General features: G+C 35.9%; 1 protein-coding gene across 19 annotated transcripts in view; it reads right to left on the bottom strand.

Annotated features, from left to right (window-relative positions):
• Positions 1-21,913, bottom strand: part of LOC136836076 (potassium channel subfamily K member 6-like) — a 174,807-nt gene extending 152,894 nt beyond the window's left edge. For 4 of the 19 annotated variants that reach the window (XR_010852340.1, XM_067100021.1, XM_067100003.1 and 1 more), the window contains exon 1: positions 5,259-5,391. The gene's annotated coding sequence lies outside the window, so the exon portion shown is untranslated. Of the gene's footprint in view, positions 1-5,258; positions 5,459-21,356; positions 21,416-21,597 lie in introns of those variants that run through there. The other 15 variants (XM_067100005.1, XM_067100010.1, XM_067100004.1 and 12 more) reach the window with 15 other exon arrangements.
• Positions 21,914-22,500: the final 587 nt, after the last annotated feature.

Genomic DNA, 22,500 nt, shown 5'->3' with positions numbered 1-22,500 from the left:
GGATAATAAGAGAGAGAGAGAGAGAGAGAGAGAGAGAGCTATTGATAACGACTACTGCACATGAGGGATAATAAGAGAGAGAGAGAGAGAGAGAGAGAGAGAGAGAGAGAGAGAGAGAGAGAGCTATTGATAACGACTACTGCACATGAGGGATAATAAGATAACTACAATGATCGACAGCCAACGTTTTCTATTTAAATGAACAATTCTCTCGGTGTACAAACATATCTGAGGAATAAGGGAGGCCGAAAAGATACTTCTTGATTATAAAGATTCACCCATATTTGACAGAGACTCAGTACATTAGATAAATATCTCTATCTCTACCACTTGACAATACCAGAGGCTGGATTTTAAAATATAGCCAACCGATAATATACTGACTTCACTGATCTCCGGACATTAAAAACTGTCCACAGTTTTTCTCCCTCTTTGGAAAAGATTTCTAACCAAATCATCTTTTCACCATAGCAGGTGCTGGAACCCATTTACAGCAGAGTAGGCTGGTGGACGGTATGCCGGGAGCGATCTACAGATATACCCAAACGTGGGCGACGGGGATGCTACATCCCTAAGGCAAGTCAAGTATTTTTATGATTCAAGTATTATAAAAATTCATCTCAACAGATTCAACTTAACATCCACAAAGCACAGTTGGATCAACAAACGTTTCATATATTCTAACCCTGGTTTCCTTAACCTCTATAAATCTGATCAGAATTTTTTGCATACCCCTGCTACCCTTCTTACCTCATCCATTCTGCGACTTGACTATTCCGTCATTTACCATAAACCTTTAAATCCTAAAATACTAATACGAAACACTCGCCTTCATTCTTCCACCATCCATAGCAACATTCATTTCTTCACCTTCCTGGTTTCCATTTACTCTCATAACCTTACCCGTTTCACAGTTATTCTAAACTTTCTCCACTTTGCAACACTTTCAAGCAGCTTCTCTTAACTATTCCCAATTAGCAGTGCATCATCTGCAAACGTCAACCATTTCCCAATCCATTCATAACCCATGCTAAACTTATTTGTATCTAGACTTAACGTCCGTACTCTGACTTAAAACATAAATCCATCTATATGACATTAAAAGCCTTGTAGAAATGGCAGCTCCTTGTCTAAGACCTACTTTTATACCAAACCACTCATTCTCAAGTCTGCATATTCTAAAATGTTTCGCCTTCTTTTTAATAAATACCTATAAATAACTAAGCCCATTACCCTCTACACTATATAATATCATTAATGCCCTCCACACTGTAGTTTCATCAGTCATACAAAAAGCATTTTCAAATTCTACACGTACTGCGTAGTCTTTTCCCTTTCTCTAAAACTTCTCGTGACTACTTCACAAACACCTATTTCACGGATCTTTTTTTCTTGTCTCAACCCACATTGTTCTCCACGCATCAGTCCTATTCAATGTCTTACTTTATCATTATAAATCCTAGGACGCACCTCTAAGATTCTCACAGTCTCCTATATTTTCCCCTTATCAACTGGAACAACTACTCTTCTCACCAATCCCTCTGAAAATTTTACCTCATCCAGATATTTCTTACACAACCTGAGAACACAAATCCTCACATTCACAACTGTGCCGCAGCATCCCTCAACTATCGCTGCCTTTCCATCCTTCAATCCCCAAATGCCCTCCTTGCATTCTTAAGTTACTTCCAGTATCTCTGTTACCCAGCTAAGATTCTTTTCTATCTTCTACATTCAATAAATCTTTTAATAAATCACTCCATTAAAGCAAGAGTTCACTGTCTTCCCAAAACATCATCTCACTGCAACTTTTATTGTTATATCCATTTGATCATTAACCTTCTTCTCGTATTCACTGTTCTGATGAACATCACCCTAATAAGTATTTGATTTTAATTACTCACTTTCTTTTCCTCTTTCAAAGTCTTGCTAACTACATAATTTATCCTGCATACTTGCAAATGACACTCTCTTCTCTCATGCAACTGCATCTCCAAATATTTGTCCTATCCTTCAATGAAACCTTTTATTTTCTAACCCTACCACGACTGCTTCCATTCCCTCTCGCAGACCGTGAGTAACATGTACCCATATATTAGATTTAAATTTTATGATAAAAACCAATTAATCTGCGAACCTCTGTGGGCAATTTATAACCACAAAAGAAAAATGTAAACACAATATTCAATAGAGTACAGTAATTTTCAGATGAATCACACATCCCCTAAGAGCGGTACATCACTTTCTCGGGTTCGGGTCCTTTATGTTATTCGGCTATCACCTAACTTAACAGTTCAAGTGCAGTACTAAAACAAGCTCGGTGCGAGCGTCATCAGCGTAGTCAACAAGCCTATTCCCCCATTCTACTCTTTTCATCTCCTACAAACTTCGGCTCCTTTTCCTTTCCCTATCGCTTTATTTAAACTGACGTTGCTTCATTCATACCAATATGCAACTAATAAATAATGTTGTACATTATACTATCAAGGGTTATATAATTATTAATTTGTCTGTCGTTGAGGATAGTCGTTGTTTCAACTTCCTTTATTTTCTTACAATTTCTATTCTATTCAGCTTTTTTTTTTATTTAAAATTAGTGTTAACTTCTCCCGTTAATCATATTGTTCTTTCCTTTCTATTTTGTTGCAATGTTATTCAACTTTGCTTTTATATTTTTTATTTATTTCTATCCATGTGAACTTCACAGATTCCAAATTCGCTTTAAATAAATTCTATTTCAGTATTAAAAATTATGTGCTTTATTTTGTTGTAACCCTGAAGATACAAGTGAGATTGTTTATTTATATATATATTATTATATAAATATATATGCATACATGCATATATACATATACACATATATAATTATATATATATATATATATATATATATATATATATATATATATATATATATATATATATATATATATATATATATATATATATATAATCGCAGATCACCACAGGTAAAAAAAGAGACTGGGTGTAGGTCCTTATTTGTTTCAACTTTAAATATATATATATATATATATATATATATATATATATATATATATATGTATATATATATATATATATATAATCAGAAAGTTAACATCTATATTATTTTTATCGGAATATATATAATCAGGGATGATTTTTAGTGATAATAAAAGTTGTTGGGAAGCGACGGACGAATCAGATTACACACCAACCAGGCCGACCGGGTTAGTGTGTCACTGTAGTCCTGATTCTCGTCCGTCGCTGGTTCGATCCCACGGGACGGTGGACTTATTATCACCTAAAAATTCCCTTCGGTAACATATATGAAAATATATTACTTCTGGAGGTAGAGTGAATTGATATTAAAGGACGTTTGTAGCTTTCTGATTGTATATGAATCACGGTGATGTGATAAATAGTCATATATATATATATATATATATATATATATATATATATATATATATATATATATATATATATATATATATATATATTTTCAGAACCTTATCAATGGAAGAAACAAAAAGTTCCTTTTTTTATTGGGAACGTCGAATATGATCACGTCGACCACATATTTTATTACAATAAACAAAACCCAACAACAAAATGAACAGAACATGAGTGAAATACGAATGTTACACGCAATTAGAGATCACTAAAATGAACTCCGTAATTACTGAACAGAAAGCAACATCTTCGTAGACCTTTGTGAGAGGGCGAGCGGCGATGGAGAGAGCAGTGCTGCTGTGAGGGTGTTGGAGTTGGGGATCCTACTCAAGTGTCAAACTTCTGCTGTGATCGCATAATAAATAACTGCATTAGCACAAGTTATCAAGTCGATCTGCTGATTATATTCCCCCGTACAGATACTATTTCAGCACCGAGAGGAGTCAGGTCATATTGAATCAATGAATCAACAGATGACAACTCTTCCAGCCTTCTAAAAATAAAACCTGAATTATATTAATAAGCAGTACGTATTTTACACCTGCTCACTAAAAATAACCATAGCAGGTGGCCCTTTTACAGTATATCTGACGTCCCCTGAATTCATAAGAGCAACTCATGCGGCTAAATTAACGAGTAAACGTTTTCGACGTTTTTCCGACGAAGTAGATAAGTCACCTGAATAAGAAACCTTAGTAGGAAGCTGATAACGTTTTTATCAAAATCAACCATCAAATTACTGAGTATTGTCAACAGAACGGGAGTTGTGATTACTATGTGTTTATCTAATTATGTAATTGGCTCTCATGTCTGACGTATGGCTTATGTGTACCGATTTAAGAGTATATAAATCTCATGGTTGTACGCGCATGGTTGTATGCAAGTAATATATATATATATATATATATATATATATATATATATATATATATATATATATATATATATATATATATATATATATTCTTCTATGTATCATATTGTTTTTAACATTACGCCCTGTCCCCGAAGAGGGAATGGTTCCCGATTAAATGACACGACAACGGTCAGTGCCACAGTCACACTAACCGGTGTCGCGGATATATCTGTGCAAAAAATGTTCACATCAGCCACTTCATACACCTACACAAAAGGTTCATCAGCAGTGGGTCAAATGCCCCCTGCAGTCAAGCCTTTCTAGTATCTTCTTTATGCTTTCTAAACTGCCCTTCCTTGGTCTTCCTCTTCTCCCTCAACAAAGTACTCCCGAATAATACTCTTTTCGCCTACCTACCATCCTCCACTCTTTCCCAGTGATCAGACCGTCTTATAACACACTGATGCATCCTTTCACGTGGGCTACCCTTTTCACAACTCCTGCATATCAACACCCTTCTCAGAGCATAAACATTACGTAATCGGTTCTTATCCCATGTAGCCTATATCCTTATGCTGGATGTCCCTTAGTGTGACCCTAGACTCAAAAATGATGAAATGTACTGGGCGCATATCGTACGCAAGGAGTGTTTCTTCAATGAACAATTAAAGCGTGGGGTCGACGAACTTGCTTTGGTTCTAGATTTTTCTGGCACTATGGACATCGACCTACTTTAACTGACATGTCAGTGCCAAGTATCAAACAAGTTCACGCCAATTTTTCTTTTCACTGTAAACGCCTTGCAGTTTCACCGCTTCTAGTATCTCCATACGAAATGTCCCGAGTCAAGTTTCTGACCGTGTCTTTGAAAGGTTATCACTGCAAGAAATTTGCTGGTATTTTTCAACACTGGTGAACTTTTCCTAATATGATATTACTTTTTTCCTAATATTACTGATGTTCATACCGTATTAATATGAGAAACTTCCACAGAATCCTGTAACTCCACACGTATCGCACTTCACAAACTTTATGAAATATATGCTACTAACAGAGCGTAGCTTACTGGTCTGGCAGACGAACAAGATGCATTATCGGACCCCAAATGACAATCACACGATAAAAGCTACTTCGTTTCGAGAGCCAGTTGTCTAGGGGAGGTTTCCTTACATACCCAATTATCAGCTGTTGTGACCACCACTTGATCCCAATCTAATCACGTTATTAAGAACCTCCAAGGAGATAAGTTACCAAGTTGCTATTTAGCACGTACAAACCATGAAGTAGGGGGAAAACAGTATATAACGCCAAAGGTTACATTGGTCTGAAAGTTAAGACGGTACAGTGTGACTGATGCACGCTAACGAATACCTAAAGCTTACCGCTTGACGGTATATGCAAAATCATATTTAATATTTTCTGATATACTGGCATTAAAAGGTTAAAAACTTGAATCCAGGATAAGCGTGGAGGAATTCTTTGTTAATAAAAAAAAACCTATGATAAAAATATAACCAACTTTTTCATCTCTAACTAACCATTCCAAATTAGTATTTTCCATTATGAAAAACTCGTAAGTATAAAGTTTCTGGGCAAAAATGTTTATCCGAGTCGAAGTTGGTGGAAATAATGGGCTGGTTATGCATCCTCTATTCCATCCACTTTCCATTAGCCAGATTTTTAATTGATTTTCCAGCTGCTTTTCTGTTCACTCATATAAAATTCTACAGGCAGCCCTCCTAAAACCTGGAGGTTACCAACGTTTTCCTTCTCTCGTCAGTTGTCCCACAGTAATCCTTAGAATCAATACTATTCCGGTCGATAAAGATACCTTGTTCTGAGAGAGAGAGAGAGAGAGAGAGAGAGAGAGAGAGAGAGAGAGAGAGAGAGAGAGAGAGAGAGAGACTCAAATCAAAGCCTCTAATTGTCTTTAAAATCTGTATTTTGAGAATCAACTTTTTATATTTAATGTTCTGAGTATGGTATTCACGGAAAAGTATTGACTGATCCATGATTTTAGTTTTCTGTAGAAGAAAACTGAGATGGCTATTTGTCTGCCCGTCCGCACTTTATCTGCTCTCAGATCTTAACAACTACTGAGGCTAGAGGGCTGCAAATTGGTATAGTGATCATCCAACCTCGAACCAGCAAACATATCAAATTGCAGCCCTCTAGCCTCAGTAGTTTTTATTTTATTTTAGGTTAAAATTAGCCATGATCGTGCGCCTGGCTCCACTGTAGGTGCCAAGAACACAGGCCACCACTGGGCCGTGGCTTAGAGTTTCATGTACAGAAAACTTGATTGCGCCGACGAAACTTCGGCGCCTTTTTTACTTGTTTAATTTTGTCTTGAAGTTAAAGGAACGTTCCCCTATGGTTTCCTCGTCTTATTTTTGAGGTTAATGGTGTATATGTGATCCTCAATAATGAATAAATTTTATTTGTTTTACAGAAAAACTGTATTACACTTATTACAACACACTGATGTTATCATGAAACGACATTAAATAATGAGTCAATCGTGTGTCGCCTATTCTCAAACGACTTATCTCTATTGATTAGAGTTTGTTTTGTAACAGACGCCCAAGAGTGCAGCAGAGCGTTATTAACAGGTTGGTTTTATCCCATTTACTTGTATATTAATTCCGATAGATTAATTATTCGTTTGCTGATTTTTCAACAGCAGTATCTACATGTCCACTGTTCTGAACTCGATGGTATTAGAATAGAATAAACAATTTAGGCCTAAAGCCAAGGGCTGGGACCTATGAGGTCATTCAACGCTGAAAGGAAAATTGAGGAAAAGGTTACAAAGGTGTAACAGGAGGAAAACCTCGCAGTTGCACTGAAAAATTGTTAGAAGAGGGTGGGAAATAAGATGGAAGAAAGAATATGAATGGAGGTACAGTAAAAGGAAAGAAAAGAGTTGCAGGTAAGGGCCGACGGGACGCTGCAAAGAATCTCAAGTAATGCCTACAGTGCACCACGCGTGAGGTGCACTGACAGCACTAACCCCCGTACGGTGGAGGGCTGGTATTCGGGCAAAATTAAACCTCCATTGCAAGATGAAGAAGCATCTGACGCGCTAGCCTTTGTTCAAACCTTCTAATGCACTTTATTCAATTATCACCGACTACAGATTTCCTGGATGAGAACCTCGCTTGATCCGAACGCAGTTTACTTCCACATATTTATCCGTAACATCTTTGAGACTACTGGCCCATTTCTATAAATACTGTATGAAGGCTAAAAAGGCACCTTGGTGCTCCTGGACTGAACGTAATGTCCCAATGCTTGGGACTCAACGTCTCGACTCTCATTTTACCGTCCTTTTTGACGGTAAGCGTACACTAAAATTGCGTAACCTCAACAAACTGCCACCTAGCTTGGTGAATGACATTTAATAATATGAATTAAATGGCCTTCCCACTGGACACAGCAGCTTATCCATTTCCGAAGCTAATTCATATAAGGATGAGTCAGTTCTCTTTTATAGCCGATTGGGTTGGTCTGCATGCGAGCTGACATGACTAGTATCAGATATGCATCTCTTTGATACGTGACCTTCAGTGCATACACGCAGTCGTTATCGTCCAAAGCGAAATGAATTCTTTGATGACTGGCTCTCAGGGCTCCTTGTCGTTTCCCAGATCTATCCAATATTCTTTATTCCACGTTACCCCTCCTCATTACAAACCGTAGCGTGATTCCCAAAAACGTTGGAAAAACCAGAAATCGAGAGTCCAAATGTTCAAAAGGAACTGCTACAGGCCTGCTTGAGGTTTACAGATATCTGTCATTTTTCTTTGTTACAATTCAAATAATTTTCCGATAGCTCTCCGATTCTGAATATCCGACCAATTGTTGTCATTTCTACTTTTCTTTCGAGCGATTTCTTTTGTACGTTTTAGTTTGGTCTTAATTTTCGCTGTCTTACGCCATTTTTCCTCCATTATTAGATGTGACGAAGTTACTAAAGTCTATTTTCTTTAACCTGGCAAACTTGCACTTAGCTGCTTGCCGCTGATTGGATGGACGTCCTGTTGTCCGAATCTCACAGTGTTGTTTTCAAACTGTTTCAGAATTGTGATTATACGGCTAAGTTATGTAATGTTATGTAAATACCAGTTGTAATAAACGTAAGTATTAAGAACTTACATCCCGAAATATTATATATATTTAACAATTATGAAACGACACTTACCGAAGCCGTAGACTAGAAAAATGTTTCAAACGCATGAACTTTAATGTTTAATTTTTAGCTGGATTTTTAGCGAAATCATGCCATTAGTGGTTTTGAAATAAACAGAATGTGTTTATTGTGCATTGCTGAAGGTTCTATAACGCCTAAGCTTGGCGGAGAAGTTGAGGAGGTGGAGTTGTGGGGGGAACAGCCGGTGAGTTGTCGTCAGCACACACCACTTACAACCAGAATTATTCAGCTTAGAATCGGCTATCGAGCACGTGCCTCACTATCTGTTTCACTTATTTCATCCATGGCCACAAGAGACGATACAGATCAAAGGACACATGAAGGAACTTCAGACACCAAGCAAAGACATAACTGAAAATCTCTATTTGAAGAACAGTTAATTTACTGAAATTTTATATAGCAGAGAGTAGCACACTAGCTGGAAAAAAAGTATTCATAAATTCAATGCATATTCAGTTTGCCTTTATACATACCCTTAAATATTAATGACATTCCGTCTGCAGTATTTTTGAAGTGAAAAAAAAAAATTATTATGATATATAAACATCTTAATGATTATTTTAGGAACACAAGGCGCACCGCAACCCAAATTTGAACCTCCCGCTGAAAGTACGCCAACCTTGTGTCAACCCTGTGGCTATTCCTCCCACAACACCTCCTCAACTTCTCCGCCAAGCTTAAATCTCTACGATAATTTTTTGAACTTATGCGCTATAGAGCCTTCAGCAATGTACAATAAATACGTTTTGGTTGTTTCCAAACCATTAATGACAAGATTGCGCTAAAAATCTAGCTGGAAATTAAACAAAGTTCATGCGTTTAAAACATATTTCTAGCCTACGGTTTCGGTAAGTGTTGTTTCATAATTGTTAAATATATATATATATATATATTATATATATATATATATATATATATATATATATATATATATATATATATATATATATATATATATATATATATATATATATATATATAATATTTCGGTATGTAAGTTCTTAATACTTACGTTTATTACAACTGGTATTTACATAACATTACATAACTTAGCTCTTAACTCGCTCTATGACCGTATAATCACAATTCTGAAACAGTGTGAAAACAAAACTGTGAGATTCGGACAGGACGTCCATCCAATCAGCGGCAAGCAGCTAAATGCAAGTCTGCCAGGTTAAAAAAAATAGACCATAGTACCCCATACACCAGACATCTCTTCTTCCTTCTGTACTCTGTATTATTCATTTGAATTTGATGGTGTATTATCCGGAAGGTGCTTCTTCCATTTGTTTCCTTGGCTCTATCATATTTTCATTCACTTCAGCGTATTAGATCCTTCGGTTCTTCTCTACTGAAAGCACGGAAAAAATGCTCTTTCCAAAATCTCAAAGCTTCTTACTGTGCTCAAGCTTTCTCTTTGGATTCTGGTCTTGGCTTGGTATATATTTTCTAAATTCCTAATGGCCATTTAGCTTTTTCTTAAACTTTCTTCCATTATTTTTGTTCCTGTTGTTAATGTTATGTAAGAATACAGTTCCTTCTATCACCATGCAATTGGGCATCAAGTCAACTTTATGTTTACACAAACACATCAATGGAGTTCATGCTACTTCCACACTGCTAGAAGCAACTGTCATTACTTCATCAGAAACATCTCGCTTTATAAGTCACTATTCGTCATTTCCAATGGTTACACAGCTCTTTCCCATCTGACATGATACTAACATTTGGCGATGCCCGAAAAGGACCAGCGCACATTCGTATAATCTTTCAGAATTCTTAATGATCACTTTGCAAAACTGTAGACTGGTTTTTCATAATCAGTAACTGATTATACCAAGAGCTTATATAGCATCAGCACTGTCGCTGTTTGCTTACTTTGAAGCTTCGTCTCATTACTTACGAAGACTGAAGGAATGATCAACTATGGTTTTGACGTGTTTGTCTTTTAATTTAGATAATAATTTTTTCAGCTTAAAAAAATTTAGAAGGATATTTGTATGTCCTTTAAGATGTAATAACTACACGTTGTTGGTATATATATTTTGTCTTCATATTATACTTCTGCATTAGTTTTCTACGAGCAAAGCTAAAGTGACGATGCCCACAAACTTTCAAAGAATGCTCTTACAGTATATTCTGGAAACAGAAAAAGCTGTCAAATCATCCCATAATTGATAGTGTGTACAACTGGCGAGTTCTATCATTAGGAGATTTAAACCGGGCAAGTAAGTCAGGTACACAAGTCAGGTTACCTTCGTGTGCAAACATATCTTGCCCAAAATTTCTGCCAAGTCCAGTAAGAGGGAGGTTGCGGGCAAACTGAATGACAAAACAAGTGAATAATCAGCTACTGTACTTAGGGGCAACTTACCCCGGGGCTAGTTACTAGCCACACTCCTTGCTTGTGTGAACAGGCACTCGGTCGTTACATGCTCTCCAGCCTGTGTACCAAGGTCCTTTAAATATACTCTGTGTATATTTAAATGGCCTTGCTGTGCACTGTAACCACCCTATTTTCGGGACTTTGGATTACTGCCGGGGAAAATGGAATTTTATTTCTATTTAACCCAAAGATAATTTGTTGGGAAACTAATTTTTGAGCATCAAATTTAAGCCATACCATAAAAAAACATTTTATTTAATCATTGATGACGCATTAACAAAAATGAATGAATAAACATACTGAAAAATTTTGACTACTGATAACTACTAACAATCTCAGAATAAATGCGTGGTAATGAAAATCTTACATGCCGTACGGGGGAGTTACACAGTTATCGTTCTGATTTCTTGAATACACAGAAATCGCAATTAAAAACATACTCCGTACATGACGGCACCGTTGTGACTAAACACGGTTGGAGGGTTCGTTTCCATTCTATATAAGAAGGAAATATACTTCCTGACAAATCCAGTATACTGAACTGACCCTGCCACTAAAAAGTTATTCATATATATATATATATATATATATATATATATATATATATATATATATATATATATATATATATATATATATATATATATATATATATATATATATTATATATATACATATTACATATATAATATATATATGTTATATAATGTATTTTTATTTTAATTACTATGTGCAGTTGGTATGACGTCAATCCCATGAAACGGACACTGGTGTTCAGTGAAATTAAAAGGCTACCTGCACAGAACGATTACTGTGCGTAAGCAAAACTTGCCGTGGCTATTTGCCTTTCAAAATGAGAGCTGGATACTTGCACATTTACCTTGCAGTTCTACTTGGCATGTGTAAATGTGGTCTATGACCAACGAATAAAAAAAAGTGCTCCAGCAAAGACACTTCCTTGAAGAATGCCTATTGTAGTTCGAATGCGAGTATTAACAATGAATTTTGTATAAGAAAATGATAAATTCTACGAATTCTGTTAAGATGTAAGAAGTTCACAACAGATTTCCAAGAATAAAATTTCTGAACGCAAAAATACTAAAACCAGTTTCCTTCAAATACTCTTATCTTATAAGTTTCTTATACGCAAGAGAATCAAGAGTTGCTCTGATGGTCTGGGATTCTAACAGGGCTGAGAAGGCATTTTCTGGAGGGCCTTGCAAGTTTCGTTCTGCTATCTTCTCTATCAGTTTACCGAAGCTTCTTGTCAGCGATATTGGTTTATAGTTTGATGGAATGCTACGATGTTTGCCTTATCTTTTATGGGTACAATTATTGCACGACGCCATGCATTCAGAAAAAGGTTCTTGGTCCAATTTTAATCGTAGTAAAATTTAACCAAGTGTAATCTCGTTTATTCCAAATTTCTTAAGAGACGATAAGGCTGAACAATTAGAAAATAGCACATTTTAATTCTTCCAATATGAATTTATTATTACATTCTTCAAATATTTAGAAATTAACAGTCTTAGATTTTTGTTCATTATTAATAAGTTCAAGATGGACACTTGATAATGCAGGCTTAGGTGGTTTTACGTTCTCAATTTTTGACGATTTTCATAGAGGTGAGTTATCTGGCATTTCTCAAAGTTTCCTGCATACATTTTGCTTTTCACAACTTCGTTTGTAATGTTTTGTAAATTAGTTTTAAAATTCTAATACAAAGATGAAACGCTTTTAGTGAAGTATCGACTTTAAAAGGGCTAGATTTTAACAGGCTACTAATAATTTTTTATCATTATCGCTACTTATTGGCAATTTTATCTATTTGATGAAATATTCATGTATATCTTTAAAGCAACATAATTATTTATTACGACTGTATAATGATCATTAAAATATAAACGTGAGTCATCTAAAATATGACATTCAAACCTATTTCCCATGGGTATGGAGCACCTGGCATTATCAATCAATAACAGACAGACATGCGACTTTCAACGTTATTTTGGAAAATCTCAAGGCATTCTTCACATAATTTTCGTATTAAAAGTGACAGGAAGCTTTGAAGTTTTGGCTGTTTACGAAATATTTCCATTCGCGAAAGTGAATTTCTTCCAATATCCGTTAAGAACACCTTCCTGTTTACTGTGCGAATACTGTTCCTGACGAGTACACAAATAAGTCTGGTTACAATCTCTGTAGGTCTTTAAAGCAGCACAGATGTTCAAACCTCCTGCAGACGTGCTGTATGTATTGAAACAATTTATGCATTTCGAATGAAACTCTAGATATCTGAGCACAAATGAAAGTCCAATATATTACAAACGTCCATGAGCAAAAATATATTTACAACAAAGGGCAAACTTTATGGAAAATTATTAATCACGAATAATTTTCAGTCCGTCGCCTTCAAGAAAAAATGTTTGTTTTTATTCCTTCACGTACCGACTTCTGCCAAGTACGTCTCCATTAACTAAAAATTCGGCTGAACACAATTCAGTTATTCGTCTGTATCCTCTTACACCTCGATACTGAGGAGGTCTTCTGGTTTCTTAAATTACAACAGCGCCCAGTCCGGTTTAACCTTCGCCATCAAGTCTTTCTTCTCGCGAACCCGTCAGATCAGTGATTATGTCATGCTCATCGACTGTTTGTAGCTTTAGCAAGCATGAATTAATTTCAATTTTAAGTCAAATAACCGACCATTTATCACTGGTGTAAAGCAGTTCCTTGGCCTTCTGCGTAATGTGTTTCTTTACATCAGTACCAGACAAGCAAGCAAAATCATTTTCACCTTTGTACTGTGGATTTATATTATATTAGGATTCACTTTCAAGCAGAGCAGTTTTACATCAACTTTTCCTTTCGGCCATACAGTATGAATCTGCATATGTATGTATGTTGTATGTATATGTATGTATGTGTATCCATAAACAATAAGCTACAAATGTCGTTTAACATCTAATTCGCTTTACTTGAGAATATCACCAAGGGGAACTACAACTGATAAACGATTCGGTACCTGGGAGGTTGGAATTGTTTACCAATTACAGTTCCCCTTCGGTGATATTTCCGTAGTGACAATTGGGTATTAAACGACATTTCTAGCTTAATGCTTGGGAATATAATATATATATATATATATATATATATATATATATATATATATATATATATATATATATATATATATATATATATATATATATATATATATAGTTGTTATGCAAGCAGGTCACAGCATAACAGGACAGGGTGACAAGGAAACAGTCGTTCATCTATAGGTGGTATTTATTTGCCGACGCGTTTCGTAACACATTGTTACATCATCAAGGCTAAAAAGAAAAAAAAATTAAAAGACATGGAATAAAACTAACGACTTCAAGAGGCTCAACATGCTATATAAATATACATTAAAACAAGACAATTCAGAAAAAGCACCCGCTAGACTAAAAGTTGAAGACTGAATATTGAAAATGTTGGTTTTCTGTATACGGTAAGAGCCTTACGGATTTGCTCCCCGGAATTCCTAGAAAACGAATTTGAACTAATCCGTAAGCAGCTGTGATCCTTAAAAGTACCCCGATCATATAATTGAGAAAGTTGTACATAAAGCAAAAGTCATTTTCTACCGACCTCCTCAAAACATGACCAGAGAGACGCCCAACAACAAAATCAAAATCCCACACCTGGACAGGATTAAGACGTTGACACAGACACTTGGATATTCTAACCCTTTTGTCTTTACATACCAAAAACCCTCGCCAAATCCCTAATTAAGGTCCAACAAAAGCCAGTCCCCCAGAGACACAGGAGTACACGAAATACCTTGCCTTGACTGTGACCAATCCTGTATCGTCTTCCAAAGACGATACAAAACGTTCAGCAGGATATGGCCAACAGAGCTCAGCTATTTTTAATGACAAATAATCATAATCATCAAATAAATTGGAATATGTCAAGAATAATTTATAGCAGCAAAGTCATTTGGTAGAATCAGTGCTGATGAAATAATGAAATACGATATGTTCTCAAAAGGAGCCTGGGATTCAGGCCTAATTGATAAAATCTTCCTCAACCAGCGATTAAGACGATTAAGAAGAAGATGTCAACAGGTGTGACGTACTGGCCCACTTCTGGAACTTTCCTTCAACTCTATAAATAGCACTGTTCTGTACCTCTTAATCCATTACCTGTCCGTTGAAGCACACACACACACATACATACATACATATATATATATATATTAACTTTATCACATACACAATTGTTCTGTGCATTAGTAGAATTACTAAAAGGACCTCATTCAAACTGGATGGTATTTAATGGAGTTTTTATTCAAAAAGTTACAAGCTTTCTTGGACAAACAGTCCACATTATCAAGTATCCGTACAATGAGCAAACGCTGTTGTTGTTGTTTTAGATTTAGCTGGCCTTGTGCCAGCACGGGCTCTTGCTTCTAGTGCAGCCCGTAGAGCAAACGCATAGTCCGGCTGTATTTATATCTGTGTGCTGGGTACTTTTAATCCTATAATCGCCTAGCTCTTCCTGTGTGACCTCCACCCTCTCTTGACCTTGGTCTTTCTCTGATCCCCGGTTCCAGATGTCCGTTTTCCGTGCGTTCTCTTGCGTTTTTTCTTCGTTTCCTTGCTACTGTGGAGTATATGATTTTTCTAGATATGCTGTCTTCAGCCGTTTCCGGTGTTCCTGCCATCGTGTTGTTGGCGCAAGTAAATGAAGGCGTTTCTACAACCAGTCTAGATGTTTTGTTGGTGTTCCTGTACAGAAAACTCATATTTTCCCAGTCTATTCTGTGATAATTTTCCCAACAGTGTTTGGCAACTGCCGACGTCTGATTATAATGCCTTATGTTCTGCAGATGTTTGTTTGCTTCGCTCTTTACATGATTTGCCAGTTTCGCCATAGTACCCTTCTTCACAGTCTAGACACGCTGCCATATAAACCCCCTCTAATCTCTTCCCCTCTACTGACTTTTTTGTTTCTAACTATTTTATTCCTAATGGTGTTTTGTAGCTGCCTATCAATTTGAAATTATTTAGCTTCCTGTTGATGGGTGCAATAGAGTTGTTGTCCGAACTGTAATTATTTTTCTTTCCTACCAAATGTTCCTTTTCAATCCTTTCCCTCTCCCCAAAATAGTTTTTCCTTGCTTTGATATGTGCCCACTCCCACCAATACTTAGGGTAGCCTAATCTCCTAAAACTCTCCCTCAGGTAATCCAACTCTTCGTCTAAAAATTCGGGACTGCAAACCTATAAGCCCTGATGGCCAACCCTGTCATTAATCCTATTTTTATTTCTTTCCTATGACTGGAGAACCTATGTATGTATGAATTTGTGTGTCTTCTTCCTATATACCTTGAATTTTAAATTCTCCCCTACCCTCTTGACCAGGACATCCAAGAAAGGGGAATTTCTCCTTCCTTCTCTTCTTCTAATGTGAACTTGATGTGTTCATTTAGTTTATTTATGTTTTTCTAAAAACTTGTGTAGATCTTCCCTTTCTCCTTGTTTGTCCAAGAAAGCTTTGTAACTTTTTGAATAAAAACTCCATTAAATACCATCCAGTTTGAATGAGGTCCTTTTAGTAATATATATATATATATATATATATATATATATATATATATATATATATATATATATATATATATATATATATATATATATATATATATGACTATTTATCACTTCACCGTGATTCATATACAATCAGAAAGCTACAAACGTCCTTTAATATCCAATTCACTCTACCTTGGAAGTAATATATTTTCATATATATATATATATATATATATATATATATATATATATATATATATATATATATATATATATATACTACAATGAACAGCCAAACAAATGAAATGAATGGGCTATGTAATTTGAGACTCAAACAGTCGAGTATCTTAAAACTGAAGGTCTTCGACCCAGGGCATGGATTAAAGTGATTAACTCTTCCAGCACGGCGAGGCTGGCGGGAAGAAACCCCTCTATATGGCAGAATTTAGCAAATCTCGAAGGATGTCAATAACAATAAAGTACAACAGTGGCTAGGGGGCCTGGGTCATGGCCGGGATTTGGTCCTCATCATTAACCTATCGGATGTACGCGTCACGGCCGGGTGGAAGGATCGCCCCAGATAAGCCTAATTTGTTTTTCGATGTGAAACCTGACAGAACTCGATTTTGGTCCTACATTATTTACATTATTTATCCCAGGGAAGGCAAGCTGTCAGGACATGATTCCTAAGCATGATGAAAAGATGAGGTCAATGTTAAGATGCTATAGTTTTAATGCTGTTACCGTTTTCTTTACAATAGAAATTTCTAAAAAGGTAGCCATATTATATATCAAAGGAAAGATCCTAGAGAGCAGACTGAGACAAATGTCCTGTATGATAGGTGCGACCTACTTTAAGCCAGGAGGGAGGGTGTGAAACTGAGGTTGAAAGTAGGATAACGGCAGCTTGAGGGAAAAGGAAGGCGGTGGCAGGGGTAGTGGGAGACAAAAGAATGCCCAGTAAACTGAAAGTAAAGTAAAGATCTACTGTACCATAATCAGACCAATGATAACGTATGGTTCAGAAAAATGGGCACTACGAAGGAAGGAGGAAGAGGAACAGAAAACTAAGTGAGCAGAAATGAGAATGCTGAGGTAGATTTTGGGGATCCAGCTGCGCAAGAGCTTGGAGAATGAAGAAATGAGAAGTGGCGGGAAGATAGAGATCACTGATATGATAAGAGTCAAGCCTGAGATGGTAAGGGCACATGCTAAGTACAAGGAGGCATCTAACCTCCTTGGGTAAGCATGAGTGAGGGGGAGGGAGTAAAGAGGACTTTCGTGGAACCTTACAAGAGGGAGGCATAGGATTAGACGGCGTGATAAAAGTAAAGTAGTTGGAGAAAAAGGGATTAGCGGAGGAAGATGCTTGTGATAGAAATAGTCTGAGATGACGCATCAAGTCAGTCAACCGACCCCTTAACTCTGGGACCGGGGTGGTATCCCAGGTGGGTGGGTGTAGTCGTTGGGTAACACATGCAAATGTTTAGGAACATAGTCATTTAATATATCAAATGAAAAGTTGGGCAGTAACTATGAACATGGAAATCCAAACCGGGCCCCCTCCTGCAGTGAGTGATGGCAAAATTTAAATGTTTAAAACCATTATCTGCCGTGTAACAGGAGATGAGCAGTGATATATAAAACCATCGCGGTTGTATTAAAAGCAATAACTTGGGAACCTCTGGTAGTAACAATAATAATCAAACTTCTCACAAGCACTAAGGTTGGGTAGCATAGGCTTAAATTCAGTTTTCAATTCACAATGACACTTAATTCTGCCATGATTTCAACCAAAATATATCAGGTACGTTGCAGATAAAATTTTTTCAGTATTTCAAAAACAACAAATGCTTCACAAAACTGGGTTTCAATAGCTCTGGATTTCATGAAAACGACGCCAACATTAAGACCTTCAAGAAACTTTCGATAAACTTACCTTGAAAAAGTCAAAGCAATAAAGCAACATCACTGTCTAACGTTTTTAGGTTTGTGGCGGGATTTCCTATACTGCTCTAACGAATAGTTCCATGAAATTTCAAACTAAAGCCAACATTAAACACTATCCATAAGTCATCTACGAACTTAGATTAATAACTATGTATATTGTTCTTATACATACATACATAATTATATATATATAATGTTTATATATATATATATATATATATATATATATATATATATATATATATATATATATATATGTATGAATGTCTTTTCCTGTAATATAATACAGTGTAATATAATATAATGATATCTTTTGTAATACTGAAAGTGTATTTGAGCACTAGAAGCCCTGTGCCCCCTGTTCACTGGTAGAATATGGGCAGGTGAAAGTACAATGGTTAAAAACATAAAGGTGTGGTCTATGGATGGGTGGAAAGTTACAATGGTATATTCAAAAACAGCAAGGTGTGGCCTAGGGCCTCCTAGGCCACACCTTTATGTTTTTGAATATATACCATTGTAACTTTCCACCTGCCCATATTCTACCAGTGAACAAGGGCACAGAAGCTAGTGCCCGAAATATATGGTTTCAACGTTTAAATAGTGTTTATGGGCCTTTCTTATATATATATATATATATATATATATATATATATATATTATATATATATATAAAATTTCAAATTTAAGCCAAAAAGAATCCATTAATATCCAACTTATTTTACGTTGGGAATAATTTACACCCAAAGGAAATAATATGTAAGTGCATATACCCTGATCAGGATTCATATCGGCTAAGAAGGATGGTGGCTATACAGAAATGTCATCGTCACTATTTATCAACCTGAGAAGGCAGAGGTTTGAATCCTGGCCTGAGTAGACTAATATTATCACCCGTTGTATGTTAACCGCGAGGCGGAGTTAATTCGATGGTAATTTGTGGCTTAATATTTGAGTATAAAAAGTAATACGCGAATTAATGACAAAACTATCATAAAATAGCTACGTGTTACTAATTTAGCATTTAACTATCATGATGGAAATGGGGTGATTTCGATCCTGAGTATCATAAAAACGACAACAATACGTACAGTACATGTAATTTTATATAATTCACTTTGAGTATAAGTTTTCCCAAAGTAAAATGAATTCGACCTTTAGGGGTATCTAAGAAGTACTTGTGAATTACCTGTAAAATTTATATATATATATATATATATATATATATATATATATATATATATATATATATATATATATATATATATATATATATATATATATATATATATAGTGTACTGAATTACTTGAATTTTTGCAGAACTGCTATAAAGACCTGCCCAGAAATGTTACTTTTTCCACTAAGTTGTCCATTCCGTTTTCATCAGGAGACGATAAAAACAAAACTTGTACTTATTGTAAATTTTTGAAGGGCACTGCCAAATGTGCCGTATGGTGAAGAAGTCTTTTAATCTCATTTAGTGGCCTTAACCCAACCCTACAAGAAACTGGAGTGTCCCTTTCAAGGACTTTTACGCGCCCGGCAAAGGAAGTCGCCTACAATGTTTTCAAGTATCTTGAGCAGGAAAATAAAAAAGCCGTACCTTTGATATATCAAGATTGATGTATCGTTTGACTGGTGCAACAGGAGTGAGTGAAAGAAGTATATTTAGGTTTCATCGAGAAGTTTAAGATGAAGACCAGCCAGTTTTTCATGAACCAACCTCGTTCAAAATATGACAGTTCTTGATAACTTTGGAAAGCGTGTCCTACTTGTCTTACTTCGAACTGTATTTAACCTTTATGCCAGAAACTATATCTAAGTATCTATCTACATATAAATATGTAAATATATAAATTATATATATATATACATACACACTGTAAATATACCTGAAAAACCAAACCAATCAATAGGCTATATAACTTGAGACTGAAACGGAAAAGTATCATAAAACTGAAAGCCATAGACCTACATCTTGGATTAAAGGATTAAGATCGCCCAAGAGGAACCTCCAGGACTGTTCTCCTAAATGAAATCTGTCAGCGTTGTATTAAACTCCAGCCTACCACTCGAATTTGGTCCTACGATAATAAACAGTATTTGTGATATTCGAAGGACCCAAACCTTTAGAATAATGTACAGTAATTTCAAACCAAACTACTTATATTTCATTGTAAAAAACTTGGTGCTTGAAAATTCTTGGTACGAGGGCTGCAAGTTTTCTATGAAGAAAAAATTACAGACGCACTCCCTTTCCACTGAACAATATACAAATGTTAACTACAGTAACAAAATCAAGTAGAAAAGCAATGCTGCAGGTTCTCGCAAAAACGCAAACCAGCATTACCAATAAAATATTTTTCTTATTCAAATTACATTTTCTAACCTTCGACTTTAATTAAGTGCAAAATATATTCGCCTATGTCAAATAAAAAGTTAAGAGATGTTTCGCTACCGGTTAAACGAGTGTTTGCACAGAAATCTGTTATCAGTTCATAGCGACTGTTTGTTAGAAAATCATTCTTTCTCTATTTACGTAATGAAGAGATAACTGGTCGATCACACCTCCATCGACACCATCGTAAGGGAACGCCAATCAATCCATAATCACGAAATAATCAAATATTTAAAGCCATTAAAAAACACTGCACTTCGCATCGCAGAACTTGTCATTTCACTTCTATTAGGCACCATAAAAATTCACCGTTCCGGGATCAAAAACAAGGGAAACGCCGTAGAATTAATTTAACATCATCGAATAAAAACTAAATGGCGTTCCTCTTAAAAACCGCCTTGAAGTTCGTCCATGACTGCCCTGCACAGGTGAGAAATATGTCAAAACTAATCATTAAACTTAGGAGCCAATAACACCTGTACATTTCATAACAGCACTGAATAGCTATGAACTGCTCCAACCGTATGCCCACCTTCCAGCTGATTTCATATTTTCTTATGAATTTTTTTTTCTTTTCGCCGACTCGAGAGAATTTTCTTTAATAAGAAAGATGGGACTTCACAAAATGAACAAGGGTTATGCATGGAACCATTTTCAAAGCACGCATCGTAACCAGGTTTTCCTTTTTTTTTTTTTTTTTTTAACAAATTTCAATATCAAAATCATAATTCGTCGTCTATGATGACCTTGTAACACTGAGAAATTACACTGACCAAACATTTACTTCTTTACCGGACGTTTCCGCAATATCTGCCTCTTCTCATCTAACGTTTCCACTACTATACCTTTTACAAACTGAATATCTTTCTTTTTAAATGTGCACTGCAGTCACTTTCTGTTACCATTTCGCTGTTACAGATATTTGATTATCAACATAATCCATACGACAGAGAAAGGCCACTAATGGAATGAAGACTGTCTTTCATATAGACACAACGTCTATTATAATGCCACCTATAAACACAACTCGCACAAAACTGACTAGTGACTGAGGGCGCAGCCGCGCATCGCCATCGCGTCCCTGTGACTATCCCACAAGCCAACATACTCCGCCTCCCTGTATCTCACACCTTACACCTATAATTTTCAGTAATACTGTGTTGTTTTCACATCTAGACTTTGTTCTCCAAATGTTAAAAGGTTAACCTATTCCTAACTTTCTGAAAGAGGAATCTCGTTCTACCCGCTTTAAAACCGAAATTTCTCGTTTATCATAAGATGCCTTTATTTCTTCATGGCAACCCAAACGTTTCCAAACACGTTGGCTGACTCGCTTAATCCAAAACGAACGGACGATCGTCTTTCCTCAAACTATAAGGAACCACTCTATACAAACAACACGCTGGTTACAGCTTGTCCTAGAGCACAAAGCTGGCTTAACAAAGTAACCCACACATTTACCAAAAAAGAAAGCTACTATTGTATGTTGACTGTTCATCCTTTGGAAGTTTAACCATCCATCCTATACACACACACACAGGCACGCACACATGTATATCATCTATATACATATTAAATATACATATATCATTTATATATATTCATTTGTGTGAGTACCTTATCCCTATAACCATTTTCATTATAATCAAAGTTATTCAAGGTGATCAATAGATATG

Source organism: Macrobrachium rosenbergii, chromosome 56 (genome assembly GCF_040412425.1).
Source record: "Macrobrachium rosenbergii isolate ZJJX-2024 chromosome 56, ASM4041242v1, whole genome shotgun sequence".
NCBI classification, from domain to species: Eukaryota; Metazoa; Arthropoda; class Malacostraca; order Decapoda; family Palaemonidae; genus Macrobrachium; species Macrobrachium rosenbergii.
This window is presented reverse-complemented; position numbering and strand designations above follow the sequence as displayed.